Raw genomic sequence first — 21625 nt, 5'->3', positions numbered from 1 at the left:
TCTCTTCTTCTCCTTGATGACTATGAGCTGAATAAAGAGCATGAAATTCACTCTCGACTCCGAGTATATTTCACTGGCGACGAAGGTGGGATCCTGCTGAGCTGACCGCCACCACGCACTGCACCGCAGCACCGCCACCTGCTGCACCGCTGCATCGCACCGTGCATCCAGGCTTCAGCTCCAGGACCCAAGGAACCCAGAATGGCAACCGACAGCAGCTTCTTGCCATTCAAACCAGCATCAGGAGACTGGGAAGGGTACGCCGCCCGTTTCAACTTCCTCCTGCAAGCGAAAGAAGTCACCAACGATGCCATGAAGAGGGCGACATTCTTCAGCGTCTGTGGAGAGGAGACGTTTGAAATCGCCCGGGCTCTCCTTGCACCTAGAGATGTCGCTACCGTCTCTTACAAAACAATAATGGAACGGCTGAAGGAGCACTTTTCACCACAGCCCTCGGTGGTAGCTTGCCGAAATGCCTTCTACGCAAAGCGGCAAGCCCCAGGGGAAACCATAACTGGGTTTGTGACCTCCCTCCGCCAAGCCGCCCGGTTATGCAACTTCTCAGAATTGGAGAACATGCTTCGTGACCGCCTCGTCGGTGGCCTGAGGGACGAGATGTTGCAACGACGCCTCTACGCCAAAAAAGACCTCACGTTCCAGATTGCTCTGGAGGAAGCCCTGGCAACCGAAGCCGCCGAGAGGTCAACGCAAGAGGCACGACCGGCCCCGCCATCCCAACCGAGGGTCTACCACGAAGACCTCACCGACGAATCCGAATCTGACAGGGAGGAAGTACACCGAGTACAGCGGCGCACTCAAGCAGCACACACACCACAGCAGCCTCGACGAGAAGGAGGGAACTGTGCAAGCTGCGGGGAGAACCACGAGAGGAGGACCTGTCGTTTCCGCAACGCAGAGTGCAGGCAGTGCAGAAAATTGGGACACATCGCCCGGGTGTGTCGGGCTCGACTCACCCGTCGACAAGCATCAGATGACCGACCCAGGAGCCCCAGGTCACACGGCACCATGCACCAAGGCAACTCGACGGAGATCACGGACTACCAGGTATTCCAGTTGCCCCATCCCAGCACAGAGAAAATTTATATAGAGGTACAGATAGAGGGAGCCCCATGCCGCATGGAGCTGGACACGGGTTCAACTCTATCCATAATCTCGGCCCGAACATTAAGGGAACTGTGCCCTAATGGGGGTCCCAAACTAAGGCCGGCCCCATTCACCCTCCGGGACTTCCAGAAACGTAAGGTCCCTACAATGGGGGTGGGGACCTTCAGGGTGCAATATCGAGGACGAAAGCAACAATTGGACTTGCTGGTAGTTAAGGGCCCCTACGTTAGCTTACTGGGACTGGCATGGTTTGGACCTCTGGGGCTAGCCGTTACCGGGGTGAACCGCACTAGCTTACAAGTGGACGTGGACGCCATATGCAAAGAGTTTCCAGGGGTTTTCGATGGGGCATTGGGACGATATACAGGACCCCCCATTGCCCTACAGCTAGACCCCGCTGTACGACCCATCAGGCACAAGGCCCGCCGGGTCCCGTTCGCCCTGAAACCCCGCATAGACGAGGAATTGGACCGGCTCGTGGAGCAAGGAGTGCTGGAGCCGGTGCCCAACGCCCCCTGGGAAACTCCAATTGTCACACCCGTCAAGCCTAACGGTGCAGACTACAAATGCACCATAAACAAGGCTCTCACGGCCCATGCATACCCAGTGCCAGTGGTCAGCCATGTCCTCGCCACCCTGGCTGGGTCAAAAATCTTTGGCAAACTGGACTTGGCCCAAGCGTATCAACAGTTGCCTGTGGACGAAGCCACAGCAGAGGCTCAGACGATTGTGACGCACAGAGGGGCATTCAGAATAAAGCGGCTGCAATTTGGCGTTAGCGTGGCACCAGGCATATTCCAGAATCTAATGGACTCTCTCCTTAAAGGGATTCCTGGCGTCACCCCCTTCTTCGATGATGTACTGATCGCCGGGCCCACACCAGAGGAATTTGAGGACCGCCTCCGCTCCGTCCTGCACCGTTTCCAGACGGCGGGCCTCAAGGTGAAGCGGGAAAAGTGTTTACTGGGAGTGCCGCAGGTGGACTTTCTGGGATTTAAGGTGGACGCAGAAGGGGTCCATCCAACCGGTGACAAGGTACGGGCCATTTGTGAGGCCCCAGCGCCCAAGAGCAAGCCCGAACTTCAGTCATTCTTGGGACTATTGAACTTTTACCATGCCTTCCTTCCCCATAAGGCAGCGGTAGCGGAGCCCCTACACAGACTCCTAGATAAAAGGGCCCCTTGGGTGTGGGGCCAGCGACAAAGGGCCGCATTCCAGGCAGTCAAGGACTTGCTCGTCTCGAACTCGGTCTTGGCACACTTCGACGAGAGGCTGCCAGTGGTGCTGGCATGCGACGCCTCTCCCTATGGCATCGGCGCTGTCCTGGGACACCAACTCCCGGATGGAAGAGAGGTGCCGGTGGCATACTTCTCCCAGACGCTTGCTGCAGCCGAACGAAACTACTCACAGATTGACAAGGAGGGTCTGGCAATCGTGAAGGGCGTAAAAAAATTCCATGATTTCTTGTACGGGCGGCCCTTTACCATAGTGACTGACCACAAGCCGTTGCTTGGCCTGTTTGCCCCCGAGAAGCAGACCCCCCAAGTGTTGTCTCCACGTGTCCTCAGGTGGTCAATTTTCCTTGCCGGCTACCAGTATGCACTAATCCACCGCCCTGGGAAGGCGATGGGCCACGCAGACGCACTCAGCAGGCTACCACTACCAGAAACAGGCCCCGACCCAGCGCCTGCGCAAGAGGTTATGACCCTGGAGCTGCTTCCCGACTGACCCATTCAGGCACAAGAAGTTGCGCACCATTCCACAAAAGATAGGGTCATCTCCCGGGTCCTGGACTGGGTGTGGCGAGGATGGCCCAGCAGCAGCCCCGGGCCAGAATTCGCTGGCTACACAAACCGCAAACATGAACTGTCGGCCCACAAGGGGTGCCTGTTATGGGGAAGCAGGGTCATTGTTCCCCAGCCCCTCCGCAAAAGGGTCCTCACAGCCCTACACGAGACACACCCAGGGGTAGTGAGGATGAAGGCCCTTGCCAGGAGTTATGTGTGGTGGCCGGGGATTGACAGAGAGATAGAGGCCTGGGTCCAACACTGCCAGACCTGCCAAGAATCCCGCCCGGATCCCCCAAGGGCCCCAGTCCAGCCCTGGGAGTCCGCCCGACATCCATGGTCACGCTTGCACGTGGACTTCGCTGGCCCCTTCCAGGGAAAAACATTCTTCATAGTGGTGGATTCCTACACCAAATGGCTGGAGGTCGCACTGGTACCGTCCACTTCTACGGCGGCAGCCATCCGGGTACTACGTAAGCTGTTTGCAACCCACGGGCTCCCTGACACCCTCGTCTCGGACAATGGAACCGCATTCACGTCAGAGGAGTTCCAGACCTTCACAGCGCAGAACGCCATCCGCCACATCCGCTCAGCACCATTCCACCCTGCCACCAATGGCCAAGCGGAGCGCATGGTGCGGACCACCAAGGACAGCCTCCGCCGCATAACACAAGGGGACTGGGAATACCGCCTTGCCGCATTTCTTCTAGCACAGCACAGCACCCCAAGCACAACGACGGGCCGGAGCCCAGCTGAACTACTCATGGGCCGGCGCCTTGCAACTAGACTGGACCGACTTCACCCCGACAGAGCTCAGGATGAGGTAGTGGTGGGGAAAGGCAGGAACCCCCGGACATTTGTGGCCCAGGACCCAGTGTATGCAAAGAATTTTGGGGCAGGCCCAGCATGGGTACCCGCCACAGTCACCAAGGTGACCGGTCCCGTGTCGTACGAGGTACTAACGGAAGGGGGGCAATGTTGGCGCCGCCACTGCGACCAGCTACGGCGACGATTCCCAGGAGGAACCCGGGAGGAGAGCGGGACAGAGGGGTCCCAAGGGGACAGCAGGGCAGTGAGGCCTGTAGAGCGAGAGGGGTGGGCAGGGGAAGCAGAAGCAGTAGGCACAGAGGGGCGCCCCGAGGCTGGAAGGACACCGGAACCAGAGTCACAACCTAGTGGTTCAGTGGCGCCAGACCAGACAGCCCCAGCACAGCCAGCAGCCTCGGAACACGAGCCAGAACCAGAACCCCTGACCAAAGAACACCCCAGGCCACAACGCACACGGAGGCGGCCAGCAGACCTTGGGGACTACGAATGCAACTTCCCGGGCAGGACTGGAACTTAGAGGGGAGGGGGGCCCACAGGTGTAGCCCTGAAGTAGCCAATCACGCAAGGCCCATTGTGTAAATAATGTATATAAGCAGATGGTTTTGGGAAAAGATTCATTCGTCTTCTCTTCTTCTCCTTGATGACTATGAGCTGAATAAAGAGCATGAAATTCACTCTCGACTCCGAGTATATTTCACTGGCAACGAAGGTGGGATCCTGCTGAGCTGACCGCCACCACGCACTGCACCGCAGCACCGCCACCTGCTGCACCGCTGCATCGCACCGTGCATCCAGGCTTCAGCTCCAGGACCCAAGGAACCCAGAATGGCAACCGACAGCAGCTTCTCGCCATTCAAACCAGCATCAGGAGACTGGGAAGGGTACGCCGCCCGTTTCAACTTCCTCCTGCAAGCGAAAGAAGTCACCAACGATGCCATGAAGAGGGCGACATTCTTCAGCGTCTGTGGAGAGGAGACGTTTGAAATCGCCCGGGCTCTCCTTGCACCTAGAGATGTCGCTACCGTCTCTTACAAAACAATAATGGAACGGCTGAAGGAGCACTTCTCACCACAGCCCTCGGTGGTAGCTTGCCGAAATGCCTTCTACGCAAAGCGGCAAGCCCCGGGGGAAACCATAACTGGGTTTGTGACCTCCCTCCGCCAAGCCGCCCGGTTATGCAACTTCTCAGAATTGGAGAACATGCTTCGTGACCGCCTCGTCGGTGGCCTGAGGGACGAGATGTTGCAACGACGCCTCTACGCCAAAAAAGACCTCACGTTCCAGATTGCTCTGGAGGAAGCCCTGGCAACCGAAGCCGCCGAGAGGTCAACGCAAGAGGCACGACCGGTCCCAGTGTGTTTTTAAGCCGTGTGCATCCAGCCAGTCCATTAGGACTTTGAGGTCCACCGTGGGCAAAAGTGCTCTCACATGTAGGCTTCTAGTCATTCTCCCATAGTAAGAGTCATGCCTGGGAGGTGGAAATAGATGGATTCAGAGATCCACCATTTCTCTGAGATCTTTATGGTAGAGGCCCATTTGGGTTCAAATGGCAAGCCTCGTGAATTGCTCCAGGTTTATAAAGGCTCCTTTAACAGCATCTCTTTAGTACTGCCCTGCTTCCCTTTCATGGCACCAGTTTTGCAAGGCTCTTGCAACAATTAGTCATATCCCTCTTGAGTGAGCCTTAATGGCCCTCTCTCATGCACAGACACACAAGTGCACAATGTTTGCCTTAATACCCCTATGCCCATGATAAGAACCGGATGCTGGACAAGCGAGAGTCCTTACATTCAAGGTAATTTAATGTGTGTCAGATAAAATTCTGCAGCCTTGCAACACACGCAACTGTCTGTACTGCTCAGCACAGTGGAATACATCCTGGCTACTTTGCCGTGGTTCATGTACAGTGGTACCTCGATTTATGAACACAATTGGTTCCGGAAGTCTGTTCATAAACAGAAGCGTTCATAAACTGAAGCGAACTTTTCCATTGAAAGTAATGGAAAGTGGATTAATCTGTTCCAGACGGGTCCGCGGAGTACTCAACCTGAAGTGTACTTAACCCAAAGCATGGGTGTAATTGGTTCTGGAAGTCTGTTCATAAACTGAAGTGTTCATAAACTGAAGCAAACTTTCCCATTGAAAGTAATGGAAAGTGAATTAATCCGTTCCAGATGGGTCCGCGGCGTTCGTAAACCGAAAATTCGTAAACCGAGGTGTTCATAAACCAAGGTTCCACTGTATTTCCTATTGGGCAATGATGTGTGTGATGTCATTTCCAGCCAATAAAAATGTGAAAAGGCCTGAATGTGTGAATGGCACGAAGATGGCGACCAAGGCCAATTTTCATCTTAGAAATATTGAAGACTTTAGCAAGATTTCAAGGGAAGCTCAATCTGACAACTTTCCAGACTGGATAGAGCTGTATTCAAGCCCAGTGAAATCTCTATTAAAAAGAGAGTGGATACCCTAAAACCAACGGTAACACCCATATAAAATGCAAAGTAACTGTGAAAACCTATTTTTTTTCCTGTTGCGTAAGACTTGAGTATCAAGTTAAGGGTCTTGTGGAAAAGAGAAATCAGACTGTCAGATTTCTTTTGATCATTTTTGCCACTAACTCCCAGAAGTGGACACTTCTAAATAGGGTTTAAAGACATGTACCCCAACTGGAGGATGCATGATTATTTTCAAGCAAGTTCAGACAGGGTCAATGGGAGTGACTTCTTAATAGGAATTAGGACTTTAGCCTTAATCTGTATTTAAAACGGGATGTGCTTAAGTGATAGCAACCACTGTAGCTGAACTAGAGGCATTCTCTGTTGTTGTTGTTGTTTAGTCATTTAGTCATGTCCAACTCTTTGTGACCCCATGGACCAGAGCACACCAGGCACTCCTGTCTTCCACTGCCTCCTGCAGTTTGGTCAGACTCATGTTCGTAGCTTCGAGAACACTGTCTAACCATCTCGTCCTCTGTCGTCCCCTTTTCTTAGTGCCCTCCATCTTTCCCAACATCAGGGTCTTTTCCAGGGAGTCTTCTCTTCTCAGGAGGTGGCCAAAGTATTGGAGCCTCAGCTTCACAATCTGTCCTTCCAGGGAGCACTCAGGGCTGATTTCCTTAAGAATGGATAGGTTTGATCTTCTTGCAGTCCATGGGACTCACAAGAGTCTCCTCCAGCACCATAATTCAAAAGCATCAATTCTTCGGCGATCAGCCCTCTTTATGGTCTAGCTCTCACTTCCATACATCACTACTGGGAAAACCATAGCTTTAACTATACAGACCTTTGTCGGCAAAGTGATGCCTCTGCTTTTAAGATGCTGTCTAGGTTTGTCATTGCTTTTCTCCCAAGAAGCAGGCGTCTTTTAATTTTGTGACTGCTGTCACCATCTGCAGTGAAGTGATCAAGGAGCCCAAGAAAGTGAAATCTCTCACTGCCTCCATTTCTTCCCCTTCTATTTGCCAGGAGGTGATGGGACCAGTGGCCATGATCTTGGTTTTTTTGATGTTGAGCTTCAGACCATATTTTGCGCTCTCCTCTTTCACCCTCATTAAAAGGTTCTTTAATTCCTCCTCACTTTCTGCCATCAAGGTTGTGTCATCTGCATATCTGAGGTTGTTGATATTTCTTCCGGCAATCTTAATTCCGTCTTGGGATTCATCTAGTCCAGCCTTTCGCATGATGAATTCTGCATATAAGTTAAATAAGCAGGGAGACAATATACAACCTTGTCATACTCCTTTCCCAATTTTGAACCAATCAGTTGTTCCATATCCAGTTCTAACTGTAGCTTCTTGTCCCACATAGAGAATTCTCAGGAGACAGATGAGGTGATCAGGCACTCCCATTTCTTTAAGAACTTGCCATAGTTTGCTGTGGTCTACACAGTCAAAGGCTTTTGCAGTCAATGAAGCAGAAGCAGAAGCAGATGTTTTTCTGGAACTCTCTAGCTTTTTCCATAATCCAGCGCATGTTTGCTATTTGGTCTCTGGTTCCTCTGCCCCTTCGAAATCCAGCATGCACTTCTGGGAGTTCTCGGTCCACATACTGCCTAAGCCTGCCTTGTAGAATTTTAAGCATAACCTTGCTAGCGGATGAAATGAGCGCAATTGTGTGGTAGTTGGAGCATTCTTTGGCACTGCCCTTCTTTGGGATTGGGATGTAGAGTGATCTTCCATTGCTGAGTTTTCCATACTTGCTGCCATATTGAGTGTAGCACCTTAACAGCATCGTCTTTTAAAATTTTAAATAGTTCAGCTGGAATGTCATCACTTCCACTGGCCTTGTTATTAGCAGTGCTTTCTATGGCCCATTTGACTTCACTCTCCAAGATGGCCCATTTGACTTCACTCTCCAAGATATCCCCTTCATGGATCACTGCCTTGTCGTGGGGCTTAAATAACTTAGAGAAGTTATGTTTTGACCAAACGTGATCCACCTGGAGGAGGAACCGGCAAGCCACTCCAGTATCCCTGCCAAGAAAACTCTATGGACCAAGGCAACAGGCATTCTCTGCTAGCAAGCCACAAAGGGAACATATGCCTCAGGCCTGTACTTTCCTGCTTTTAATGACGACATGCAAGGCGTGAATGGCAGAACTGCCTGCCTGTTTTGACTTTGCACGGGACCATCACAAATCAAGGCAGAAAACAGTTATTAGGTACAAGTTACACTTAAGCATGTATCCATTTCCAAACTGATGTGCTTATTCTTCTTTCGCCGTCACCATTGTGGAATGGCATATGCTTTCAAAACTAACAAACTAGTTGAATTTTGAAAGTGTATTGCAAGAATATCATGGGTTTTTTTTCTTTTAAAAAAGAAAACCCAAGCAAGTCTAAAACAATAAAATCTAAGAGCGCGGTTTTTGCTTTCAGGAAAACACATATAACTAGCAGTTGCTATAGCAATTAATATAGTAAGATAAAGCTGAGCAACCATGAGATTGATTCAGAAGGCAATAATTGATTTAAAGCTTCAGTGACTCACTCAACAGATCCTGCCTTGACTATTTTGCTGTGGGGCACAACATGCTCTTAAAAAGGCACATACAAGTGGATAAATAGCTCTGGGCTCTGCAGCTCCTTTGCTGACTGAATGCTGTTTGCAGGGTTAACATAAATAAGAAGGGAGATTACAACATCTTCCAGGACAATAATGCCCACTCAAATCACAAAGAACTCAAAACTCACCTACAGCAGCCATAGCTAGACACTGGAGAGACCTATCAGGAGTAAGCATGGGCCAATGGTACCAAATAGTATGGGAAACAGCCTTATTAGAAAAACTAACCAATAAACTGACACTGGGGCAAATGGGAGAAGATGCTTTCACCCTGGTATGGCTCCCCTTTTATCACATACACAGCCCGGCAAGACAACGACAAGAATCCACCAACAGCATATGAATCAATATGGCTAACCTGATTCAAAAACATCTACCCACCCCACTTACACATGAAAACAAGCCAATCACAAACAAACAACCACACCCTAGGCCAACCCCAACCTCTTTCACCACCAAAGAAACACAAGTGAATAGTAAAGAGAACCCGCACAAGCGACGCTGACACAAAACCCCACACATACATTAAATAAAATAGAAACATCGACACCTGACCCCACCCCTATGGCCGCCTTCACCTCTTCCCCCCTTTTCTTCGTATTGTAACACTAATGCTTCAACAAATTGAAGCATTCATTCAACAAATGAAACTGATCTGCAGAAAATGCAACTTGAAAAAAGAGACATTGCACATACTGTTGTAAACCAAGAAATCTTTAATTAAAAAATACGGTAAAAAAAGGAAGGGAAATTACACTTTGTCTAAAAAAAATCCTACTATTGTTCCATGTCCCGACCTTCGGGATTTGTAGGAAGGGCTGCAGTTCCAAGGTAGAGCATCAGTCACAGGTTCAGTTCTTGACATTTCCATAAGGTGTGAGAGAACCCTACTTGAAACCCTGGAAGCTAATTGTCAGCCAGCGCAGTTGAGCCAGGTTTGGTGTTATATGCTCAAACCATCTTGTTCCAGTGAGCAATCTGGCCATTAAAATTTTGTACCTGCTGAAGTTTCCAAACTGTCTTCAGAGGCAACCCCACATATAATGCATCACAGTAGTCCAACCTAGAGGTTCCAAAAGCATAGGCCACAGAAGTTAGGCTATCCTTGCGATTTTTTTTTTCATTTCTTTTGTAAAAGTCACAAGCAATTTAGGGCCAATCTTTCCTAATGTACACATTCTAATGCACTTTTGCCTAATATGCACATTTGGGGGAGCAATGTCCCCTAGAATTAATATAATAATAATAATAATAATAATAATAATAATAATAATAATATTTATACCCCACCCATCTGGCTGGGTTTCCCCAATATAAAAAACTCGATAAAACACCATACATTAAAAATTTCCCTAAACAGGGCTACCTTCAGATGTCTTCTAAAAGTCAGATAGTTGTTTCCTTGACTTCAGATGGGAGGGCATTCCACAGGGTGGGCGCCATTTCTTGTACATTTTTTTCACCATTATAAGAATTTCTATACAAATTCTACTCTAGTAGGTTCATTTTTGCATGCACTAGTTAGCTGGAGAATGGAAACACAAAATTCAGAGCACAAATTTTGAAGGTGAGCTGTGCTTTGGTTAGCATATTGTTTCAGGAAGTGTGAATTAAGTGTGTTTGCCTTTCATTGTGAACTCAACTGAATTTCTTCCCCATCCCTAACTGTAGGTCACTTGACCTTCATAATGTGCAGAGCTTAGGGGGGCTCTTCACTTCAACCAGGGCCGTCTTTAGCATATGCACTGCTGGGGTACAAAGATCCACCCAGCGCCCCCAAATTTAGTCACATGATGCGCCTGGCAATGGCTGCTTGGAGGGGAGTGGGGTGGTGATCGGTGGTGGCAGCAGCAACCCTGTGGCACCTGTGTGCACCCTTCCCCGTGCCGCCACCTCAGGCGCGCCAAAGGCTGCCTCGTCCTCCGTTCGCTCCTCTGTCCTCTTGCCTGCCACCTTTGCCAACGCAGCCCATGCCAAGCTTCTGAAGGATGGAGTTTCCTCGCCAGCCTCAGATGGTGGGTGCTGCCACTGCTGCCTCAGGGAGAGAAGGGGGGCGGGGGCGCACAGAACCCGCTTGCAAGAGCGCAGCACTTTTTGCACGAGGAGTGCAGTGGGTGGAGGCTGGCATGCAACACCACCACATTTAAACTTATAAGTATTGTTGATAACAGGTAGATAGTTAAGAGCTTAGGTGGCTTCAGCAGTGGGTGCCTGGTGCCCCCCAAAATTCAGTGCCCGTGTGCCCTGCACCCCTTGCACCCCCGGGTAAAGACGGCCCCGACTTCAACCTGATCAATGCTGCAGTTCAAGTTTGATGGGATCTTCTAAAGCCCATGCCTCTTTCTCAATCATTAAGCTAGGGTGTGCTGCAACCTTCCCTAAACTATTCCAGATAGTGCCCAGTGCCCTTCAACCCACATTACATTCTTAGATAAGGCACAAATCCTGCAGGCACAATTAGTAGCGCTGAATAAGGAGTAGGAGCCAATTTAAATCTGTGCCAAAGATCGCTGCACACAAGAGATTGCTTATGAGCATGGGAGTGCTCATGTGCAAATGGTTTTCTCCGAGCGTTTTAATTTCAAACTTTGATTAGCCACTCTCTCAGAATGGCTTACATCAGGGTGGGAAAACTCCAGCCTGTGGGCCAATATTGGTAGTACAACTCATGCAACACGTAGGCAAAAAATAGTCACACAATTATTACCAAAATGATATACATTGTTTATCGATCTTATGAGAAAAAGACAAAACCTAACACAATGCCACAGAAACTTACGAACTATCCTGTTTCTCCTATTTTAAGACATAGTCATAAAATAAGCTATAGCAGGATTTTTAAGCATTCAAGGAATATAAATCATACCTCAAAAATAAGACATAGTGATAGGCACAACAGCAATACCGACCGTGGCAGCAGGAGGAGAAATATAAGACATCCCCTGAAAATAAGCCATAGTGTGTGTGTGTTTTTGAGGAAAAATAAATATAAGACGGTGTCTTATTTTTGGAGAAACACGGTACCCAAACTAAAATGAATTCATAACGTCTGGTTTCACTAGGTTTTTCCAAGTGCTTGGCTCTGTTTTTTGTTTTCTTTATATTTTTAGGTAAGTTCATGAGAATTTCAACAAAACGTAAGTTTGACGTTGTTCAGGGATGCTGATGAAGTTGTAGACAGGGTGCCGGCATTCTGCACCTGTTTTGCCCTGACAGTCCAAGTAATTACGAGACAGCTGTATGCCCCCATTGGGGCCCATTTACTGGGGCTTGCAGATAGCACACTCCCTTAGTAGTTTCGGGATTCTTCAGTGATCTATTATTGATGCATGAATACGTATATTGATAGTCTATAACATTGAGGGTACAATTTCTTGGCTTAAGCTTGAGAGACTGATTTGCTTAGCCAATATTGGCCTGTCATGCTCCCCTGTTTGGCCTGCCAGGCAGTCTAGGAGATACCATGCCTACCCACCCTACATGATATGACTCTTAATCTCAAGGTTGTGGGCCTGACCCCCACACTGGATGAGCAATTCCTGCATTGCAGGGGGTTGGACAAGAGGATCCCCGGTGTCCCTTCCAACTCCACAATTCTATGCTTCTACAATGTCAGGTGTGTGATGGGTTAGGTCGGGGCTTCAAAGAAACAACCGGGAGCTTAGCATCATCTCCTGATTGTTCCCTTGCTGGAGCAAAGCACTATCCCATCTGCCCATCACCTGATGGGCTGCAGGAGTGCAACCTTGCTCAAGCACGGGGAAGAGGCTTCCATTCAATGGAGACTGCTCCCTGCCCTGCCCTGCCCTGCATTTCCTTCCAGCTTCTGAAATCAAGAGATGAAAGCAGCATCAGTATCAGGCAACTCAGCCAGGGCTCCATTTGGCTGTGCACACCTGCCCCCCCCTGGGAACAGGCACCCACTGCCAAAGGAAGCTGCCTGTTTTGGAAGCAGCTGTCTTTGGGGAAGCATGCAGGACTCTCCCACACGCAGGTGATCTTCCCAAAGGCAGCTGCTTTCTTCATCTCCCAATCAGACTTCTTCATCTCCCAATCAGATGATTGGGAGAGGAGATAAGCAGGTGCCTTTGGAAAGACTGGTTGTTATGTGCAGGACTCTTAAAGGAGAAGGGTTGCTTGAGGCAGCCACCACCCTTCTCCTTTCAATGTAAGAGGAAGACAGATACTTCAAAGAGCACTTTTGAGAAGCGCTTAAAGGCAGCTCCCTCTGCCCTCATTTCAGGCTGAAACAGGAGTGTGCGGCTGTCTTACAGGCTTTGCAAATCCCCCAGCACTCTCATTTTAAGCAGAGACTGGCAAAGCCCCCCCGCCACCTGTTGATTGTGTGATTGTGTGATGGAATAACGATGGCATGCGATTGACTTGACCACATGCCAATAGGTTCCACACATACCTATCAGGATCTGGCCTGTGAGGCTGATCCCTATAAGTATGAGGAACCAAAAAAATATCCCATACCTGCTGCACATCGTGAAACATGAAAGCGCAACAAAAAGCATTTCCGCAGACAGTTACAAACCAAACACAAAAAAGAAAGCAAAACTAAAAATCCTGGGCAAATTAGAAAGTTTACCTCAAAACCAAATAAAGGTTGTGCCAAGGGATGATCCCCTCTCGGACAGAATTTTCACGCACAAGGCGTCTCTGATGTCTAGCCACCTTACTTCACTTAGTGGAGGGATATAGAGCAATGCCTCTGAGAACGTCAAAAGTTCTTTTTTAAGTTATTGGAGTTCAAAGTTAACAATGAGCACTGTATTAGTGCACAGGATGTTGGAAATGTTCTTCCACATTGTCAGACCCAACTCCTGCTAAACTGAGGGTGTGTGTGTGTGTGTGTGTGATACAATAACAAAAGGGGATAATAAATTTGTGTCAGAGCTTATGGACAAACTGCATGTTAAGTTGCCTTTGTGTGTCAAATAGTGGCTTTGGGGGAAGAGTAGGGGGTTTGGGGTCAATAATTCTGGCATTGAGGAAAGGGTTAACCCTATGCACCAATCCTGATCAACCCTCCTCCGCCAAACTGGCTGCCATTTAAAGTTTTAAGAACAAGAGCGCATTGCCAAACTATGTGTTTAGCTTAACATGTTGTTTGAGAACATCTCTTTTTGAGAATGCCAAGATTCAGTTGTGCTCCTTGAGCATGGAGCATTTTCTGCTGCAGAGGCGAGCATACAAGGAACTGTAAGGTCTGGATAATACTTTAGGGCCAGAGGTAGGGAACTTGTTTTTAAACCCAAGTCCTCATGAAAATTCATCATCACTTCAGCACAGATTTCTTCTATTGTTGTTGTTGTTGTTTAGTCATTTAGTTGTGTCCGACTCTTCGTGACCCCATGGACCATAGCACGCCAGGCACTCCTGTCTTCCACTGCCTCCCGCAGTTTGGTCAGACTCATGTTTGTAGCTTCAAGAACACTGTCCAACCATCTCATCCTCTGTCGTCCCCTTCTCCTAGTGCCCTCCATCTTTCCCAACATCAGGGTCTTTTCCAGGGAGTCTTCTTTTCTCATGAGGTGGCCAAAGTATTGGAGCCTCAGCTTCACGATCTGTCCTTCCAGTGAGCACTCAGGGCTGATTTCCTTAAGAATGGATAGGTTTGATCTTCTTGCAGTCCATGGGACTCTCAAGAGTCTCCTCCAGCACCATAATTCAAAAGCATCAATTCTTCAGCGATCAGCCTTCTTTATGGTCCAGCTCTCACTTCCATACATCACTACTGGGAAAACCATAGCTTTAACTATATGGACCTTTGTCGGCAAGGTGATGTCTCTGCTTTTTAAGATGCTGTCTAGGTTTCTTCTATTACATTATTATTATTATTACCACCACTACTACATACATTGATTATGGACAATTTTGCTGAATGCACACATTTTTGCACAGCATTCCCCCCCTCCAGTATAATGCATTTCCTGCATATTATTTTGTTTTCATTATGCATTTTAAGGCACAGTATGTGCATTTTTGCACCCATTACTTGGCTGGAGAAAAGCACCGCTGCAGAATTCTGAAGGGAGGTTGTGTTTTAGTTCTTGTGTTGTTTTAAAAAGTGCAAATCAGATAAGGTCGCCTTTAAATGCAACCAGACTCTGAAAAAGTTTAACCATTTGGCAGCCGCAAAATGACACCAGGAGTAGCAATACAAAGGGCTGTTCATCAGCTGTTTCGTTTTCCTGAAGATCAGCCAATTTAATGTGTGCAAATTTGTAAGCTATGTGTTCATGACTCTGCTGAAGTGTGAAGCTGTCGTCAGTACTTAATTGCTGATGTAGTTCAAATATTCAATTCGCAACCCACTTCTCCCCAAATGGGAAACAAAGCTGCTAACAGATGCCACATAAGAATGTGCTGCAGGTTCAGCACAGTGGCTAAGAGACTGTGTCTGAGTCTTACGTTCAAAGCATACAACTTGCCCTAAGGAATCCTGAGAACAGTAGTCTGCTAAGAACTGTGCTAGGAACTGTAGATCTGCGAGGGTAAACTACAGTTTCGATGGTTCTTTGAGGGAAGTCATGTGCTTTAAATGTGTAAAGAGGCTGAGCTATGAGTCAGGATGTCCCTGGTTCAAATCATGGTGCTCACTGACCTCAGTTCCCCTATCTGCAATATGAGTATAATAATATAGAGTTACCTTACAAGGTTATGCTGTTCCAACAGTTACTTCACCTGCATTATCTAGTTGTATTTTGAACATTTTGAACTGATATGAACATGAAGCAGGATGTCGGAACATGAATGAGGAGGGACTTCCAATGAAAAATTCAACAGTATCCTAATTACTTTACATTAATTAGTCCGCTTTTTAAAAATAGGTCTCCACTGGCACCATCCGACAAGGAAACTTCATGCCGGTGGCGTTTTTGAAACTAGGTGCATCACTTAAATCCAAAAACGTGTTAATCAAAGCCTTTAAAAGGATACATGATGTGGTTATGTTATTTAGTCAACAGAAAGCACTATGGACACTTATCATTTAGCATTATCCTGTAATATCCCAACTGCGGTTTTCGTTTCTCTCCCTCCAAGGGGCTAATTAGTTGCTCTGTCAGTAAAAAAGGTAAAAGAACAAAGCAGACCTTTGCCAATTCCATACTGATACCATTTGCTACATTAGTTTGTAAGGGAGATGAAAGGGTTTTTTGTTCGTTTGTTATTCTCAAGCAGAAAAAGTGCCGGTTATAAAGTTGATGTGCTTCCAAGGCAGTGTTTATATTCAGGTAGATTAGACTTTTGAACACTGTGTCTTCGGAGCACCTGGGCACTTCATTGTTTCAAGTCCTTTAATTGTTTATTTCTCTGTCATATGCTTTAGCTGTTGTTGTGGATTTTTCATCTCATGCAGGTTCATAGCTCTTTTCTTAATTGTTCCTTTAAGGACCTCTTCCAGATCCACACAGATGAACCCACATGTGGCTATTTCCATTAATAATCAAGAAAAAGACAACTCTTTGAGGCAGGAAAATGATGCAAGTTTGACCTCCAATCACTGGGTTCTTAAAAGGCTCAAGGAAGAAAAAGATGACAATGATTTAATTTATATACCACTTCATGTCAAAATAGGCTTTTATATAATGTCCCTGCAGAACCAAATCTGAACTTAAGCCATTTGCAGAGCAGCAAAGCATCACCTCTGTCAAGGATTGAAGACTTCAGTTTCTGTGAATTGCAGGGCAAACTGACCTCCTGGACTAATGTGTGGTTTGGAACGTAATTATGCCAAGACTTTTGCATGTCTCTAAATTTTGCAATACAGTACTTGGCTCAGAAAAATGACAGAGCACATCTTTGATCTGACTGCCACTGTAGCTAAACAGGCGAGGCAGGTTTTGAGACAATATCTGTTTATCAAAGGCAAAAGTTGAGAAAAATATATATATACACACCACAAGCCGCAACCCATCTTCAAAACCACCTTCAACTGTCTGGGAAAATTATCCTCTGAGCAACCAGATACAACACTGTACAGAATGCAAATGCAATGCAGCTAGTGTGTACCTTTGTGGTCCAAGTGCCTTTGTAAATGGTGGGTTTTTCTTTTTCTTTTTGAGGAAACATGCCTCCTTTCTAATCATCCATGTGCCAAGAAACAATATTTACTATGTTTGTAAGAACGAATGTTATGTATTAAGAAAGAGAAAATTGATGTTGGAGCAAAGTGTTTCAAAGTTTGCCAAGTCAAAATATATACCGGTATTTAAAAAATGGAATGGAGTTACAATTAGCTACTGCAGGTATGAAATACTGGCAGTGTTTTTTCTGATATAATACACTGTGAATCTGCTTAATTGCATTTAAACACATACAGAGGCACACGCGTGCACGCACACACACACACACACCTTTTCACAATAGTTCCCAAAAGCTGACTCAGTTCTCATTACAGGTAGGTAGCCGTGTTGGTCTGAGTTGAAGCAAAATATATATAAAAAATCCTTCAGTAGCACCTTAAAGACCAACTAAGTTTTTATTTTGGTATGAGCTTTCGTGTGCATGCATGCATGCACACGAAAGCTCATACCAAAATAAAAACTTAGTTGGTCTTTAAGGTGCTACTGAAGGAATTTTTTTATTTCAGTTCTCATTGCTATTCAAGTTTGCACAGCTATTGTGAATGTCACTCAACATGCATGCACACGAAAGCTCATACCAAAATAAAAACTTAGTTGGTCTTTAAGGTGCTACTGAAGGAATTTTTTTATTTCAGTTCTCATTGCTATTCAAGTTTGCACAGCTATTGTGAATGTCACTCAACATTACCTGAAACTGCAAGCCATTTCATTTCTCTGTTCCCAGTTCAGTGGAGCCTCACTTGTAGTTCAGTTCAGTAGTGGTACCTCTACTTACGAATTTAATGCGTTCCGAACGCACATTTGTAAGTCGAAAAAAATTGTAAGTCGAATTCCATAGGAATGCATTGGGAGAAAAAATTCGTAAGTTGAAGCAACCCTATCTAAAAATTCGTAAGTAGAAAAACTCCTATCTAAACCGCATCCAAGATGGCGGACGGAGCTCCATTCGTAAGTAGAAACATTTGTAAGTAGAGTTATTCGTAAGCAGAGGTACCACTGTAGTTTATTGTTCTAGCCCAGGCTTCCTCAAACTCGGCCCTCCAGATGTTTTTGACCTAAACTCCCATGATCCCTAGCTAGCAGACCAGTGGTCAGGGATGATGGGAATTGTAGTCTCAAAACATCTGGAGGGCAGAGTTTGAGGAAGCCTGTTCTAGCCAAAGACTATGACAAACTTGTCGCAATAATATTAATAAAATACAAAACATCCATCCATAATAAGCTGACATCCACTATGTAAGAGAGAGAAGATACCAGAGAAACCAACAAGCTTAAATTTAGCTTGATTTCAGATTAAACCTCTGTATCGCCAAAACAACTCATAGTGATTTGATCGAACTTCCTTTTCCTACTTTTTTTTGCAGCCAGTGCATACAAGACCATCCTGTATGTTACGAAGTTGTAACTATCCACAGGATTTGTCAATCAAAATCAGAAACCATAGAAGATGTGGCACAAATACCCTGTTTCTCCGAAAATAAGATGTAGCCATAAAATAAGCCATTGCAGGATTTTTAGGCATTCAAGGAACATAAGCCATACCCCGAAATAAGACATAGTGATAGGCGCAGCAGCAATGCCGGCCACATCAAGAGGAGGAGGAAAAAATAAGACATCCCCTGAAAATAAGCCATAGTGTAGGTTTTTTGAGGAAAAATAAATATAAGACAGTGTCTTATTTTCGGAGAAACACGGTACAGCACATCTCAAAGGTCATCCTCTTTGGCTCTTCTCACAGGACTTGTCCTGCCCATAAGTCTCGACTCCCAAGTTAAACTATTGCCAATAACACATGGGAGTTCTGGGAGTTTTGCCACCAGAATATTCTCCCAGAAGAAGGCGGCATAACCATGCAGGATCCATCAACCTCTGTGAATGTTCCGCCACCATCCATAACTCCCTGTGCCAGCATATCAGGCAGAAGGATTCTGCTTAACCTCATGTGGTCTGAGAGCTTGGAACAACCAGTCCAGACCTCTTTACACACAGTTCACATGGCAGACAGAGAAACAATAGGCTTGACTTCATTCCTCTCAAGGTGAGGGGGAGTAATCTTAGTGAAGCCAGGCAGGACAACTTATTCTATGGCATTAACCCCTTCATGCATTAATTAGACAAGCATTTTGGTTATACGAGGCTTGTTATCCTACATTGACAGCTGATTTGATTCTTCCAAATGTCCACTCTGTGCTCCTGTCCAGTGCAGGTGTCCCATCACTACCTTTGCTTATATCTTATATGATAGGAGATGCTGGGCTTTTATTTGTTTTGCACTGAGCAGCATTCAAAATTATGATCGCACAAGGACAGTGCCAATGACTGTTCTTCAATGTCACTCAGCTCCGAGTGTGGGGAGAGCCTGTGTAAACAGCAGAGATGGGCTACAGCAGAAGGCAGTCTCTTATAGCTATACCACTAAAGGTGTTATTCATATGGTAACTGCAGCTATCATTTGATACTCCAAGAGTGTGAATAAGCTTCTGCCATCGTTCATCATGTTATGAGTCACCACAAATCAAAGTATCTCTTCCCACCTCAGGGAAATAATTAGCCAAACAGGAGCCTATCTGCGAGAGGATAAAAAGATAAGAATGTGTGTTTTGCATCTCGCTAGCTGAATGATTGATGCTGCAAATAGTGTCTCAATTTTCTGTTTTCCTAATCTAAGCATCACTCATTCCCTTCAACTTTTCCCCATATGCCAAGTATTGCAAATTTATGGAGTGCAATCCAGCTCCTGCTCCACACTGATTTTAAGGGGGAAGGTATTCAAACCTTTAACATTAACATTTCTCGCTTCTGGCTTCCCTCAAGCCTTCAAGCTTGTAAATACTCTCATCAAGTTTGCTTTTAAAATAAATATTACAGATTTTCTTACAAGAAATAACCCAAATAACCAAACATGTATTGGAAGTCACCCCAGAATTGGCCCTGTTGAACCACAGGTCTCTCACAGCAGTCTATGCCACACTCAGAATGTTTCACACTAACCTGCTTGTAGCACAGAAATGTAGTTTTTCCTCATTCTGGCATCGTTCATATGCTTGTCCTCAGCATGTTGCTTTCAATCTAGATTGATCCTAGATCCTGCCGTCCACAAGGATGGGTGTAGTTACTTGATACAAATTTGGAAACCTTCCCCTTGATTAGGTTATGCAAGCCTTTTCCTTCCTGCACATGCCCCAGCTGAGGGAAGGAGGAAGTGATGATAACCATCTTGGTAAATGCCCACCCACAATGTCATTGGGCAGGGGTGGATAGAACTGCCGCTGCTGAGACGGCCAACTTTTTTTTCAAATGGATATGCAGTGGGGTAATGAGAAAATCAATTGTCAACGAGCTTTCATTTTTGGAATGGAACCTGTTTCTCAAGAACAGGGGTAGGCAACCTAAGGCCCGTGGGCCGGATGCGGCCCAATCACCTTCTCAATCCGGCCCACAGACGGTCTGGGAATCAGTGTGTTTTTACATGAGTAGAATGTGTGCTTTTATTTAAAAAGCATCTCTGAGTTATTTGTGGGGCATAGGAATTTGTTCATCCCCCCCCAAAAAAAACATAAGTCCAGCCCACCACATGGTCTGAGGGATGGTGGACCAGCCCACGGCTGACAAAGGTTGCTGACCCCTGCTCAAGAAGCACTTTCCGGGGGGCAATAAATACTGTATGCAATAGATCTAGATTGTTTGTGGACTATATAGAAGAAACGTGTGCTTCATTGAGTCTAAAATAAAATGTGCGTACACACTCTCAGAAATGAAAAAACAAACCGACAGAACTATAGAGGCTTTCTAAAGCATTGGTTCAGTTTGGTAGACCAAGTTTCATACTGCGTATATTTAGCCCAGAGAAGAGACAATTAAGAGACAAAAGCTAACAATTTTCAAACCATTTTTCAGCCCACTGTCATGGAATACCCTGCCAATAGAGATTCAGCAGGTGCCTTCTCTTTCAATCTTTAAAACGCAGGCTGAACACTCTTTTATTCTACCCAGCTTCTCTAAGCAACTAATAACACATCTTTCTGTGATTGATGGTCTTTAATTGATGGTCTCTGGTTTTAATTTGTATGTGTTTTTCTTATTAAAAAAACAAAGCAGTTTACAATAATAGCTATATATATTGTGGCATATAAATATTTTTAAATGAAATAAATGAAAAATATTTGAAGGACTGTCAAACCGATGGAGTTAATTTGATTCGACAGTGAGAACTAGAAGGGCATCCATCAGAGAAGATGTGGGGTTAGACTTGGTAACTTTTGAGGTCCCATCCAACTCTATTCTAACAAACCCAGTTCATTCAGAACTCCAAAATCAAGAAGGAAATTCTGATTAGGAGAGTGTATCAGAAGTTTTCCTAGTACTAAGGTTGAGACCTTCTACATTCTAAGTAGGTGCTAGTTTCTAACTCTAATTTATGATCTGGCCTGTCTTAAAGAGCTACGGCTGTCATTCACTTTCCCCATACAAACCCTGCTGAGCCACTAAATTGACTTCAAAATACCGCAAATGTAGGAGCACAAAGTCCTTTGGACTGGAGCCAGCAAGACCTTTTAAAGCTTACAAACTCATTTCACAGACAAATGCCAACAGTATATACATTTTTCTTGTAGATTCAACAGCTTTCTCTTGTTCCTCTAAAGGTTAACAAGGCTGAACAAGTATGGATGTGTCATCAAAATGGCAATATTACTGCATGCTTGACTCACTGGTACAAGAATTA

The 21625-nt window shown here is 46.0% G+C and overlaps 1 protein-coding gene across 4 annotated transcripts in view; it reads right to left on the bottom strand.

Moving 5' to 3' along the window:
- The window catches only part of PRLR (prolactin receptor), a 109217-nt gene that overhangs the window by 47916 nt on the left and 39676 nt on the right, over nt 1-21625 (bottom strand). The window contains exon 1 of one of the 4 annotated variants that reach the window (XM_035100530.3): nt 19894-19947. The exons of the other annotated variants lie outside the window; for them this stretch is intronic. The gene's annotated coding sequence lies outside the window, so the exon portion shown is untranslated. Of the gene's footprint in view, nt 1-19893; nt 19948-21625 lie in introns of those variants that run through there. 4 annotated transcript variants of the gene reach the window in all.

The sequence above is a fragment of the Zootoca vivipara genome, chromosome 10 (genome assembly GCF_965207765.1).
Source record: "Zootoca vivipara chromosome 10, rZooViv2.hap1.1, whole genome shotgun sequence".
Lineage (NCBI taxonomy): Eukaryota > Metazoa > Chordata > Lepidosauria > Squamata > Lacertidae > Zootoca > Zootoca vivipara.
The sequence above is the reverse complement of the archived record's forward strand: the minus strand, read 5'-3'. Positions and strand labels throughout refer to the sequence as shown.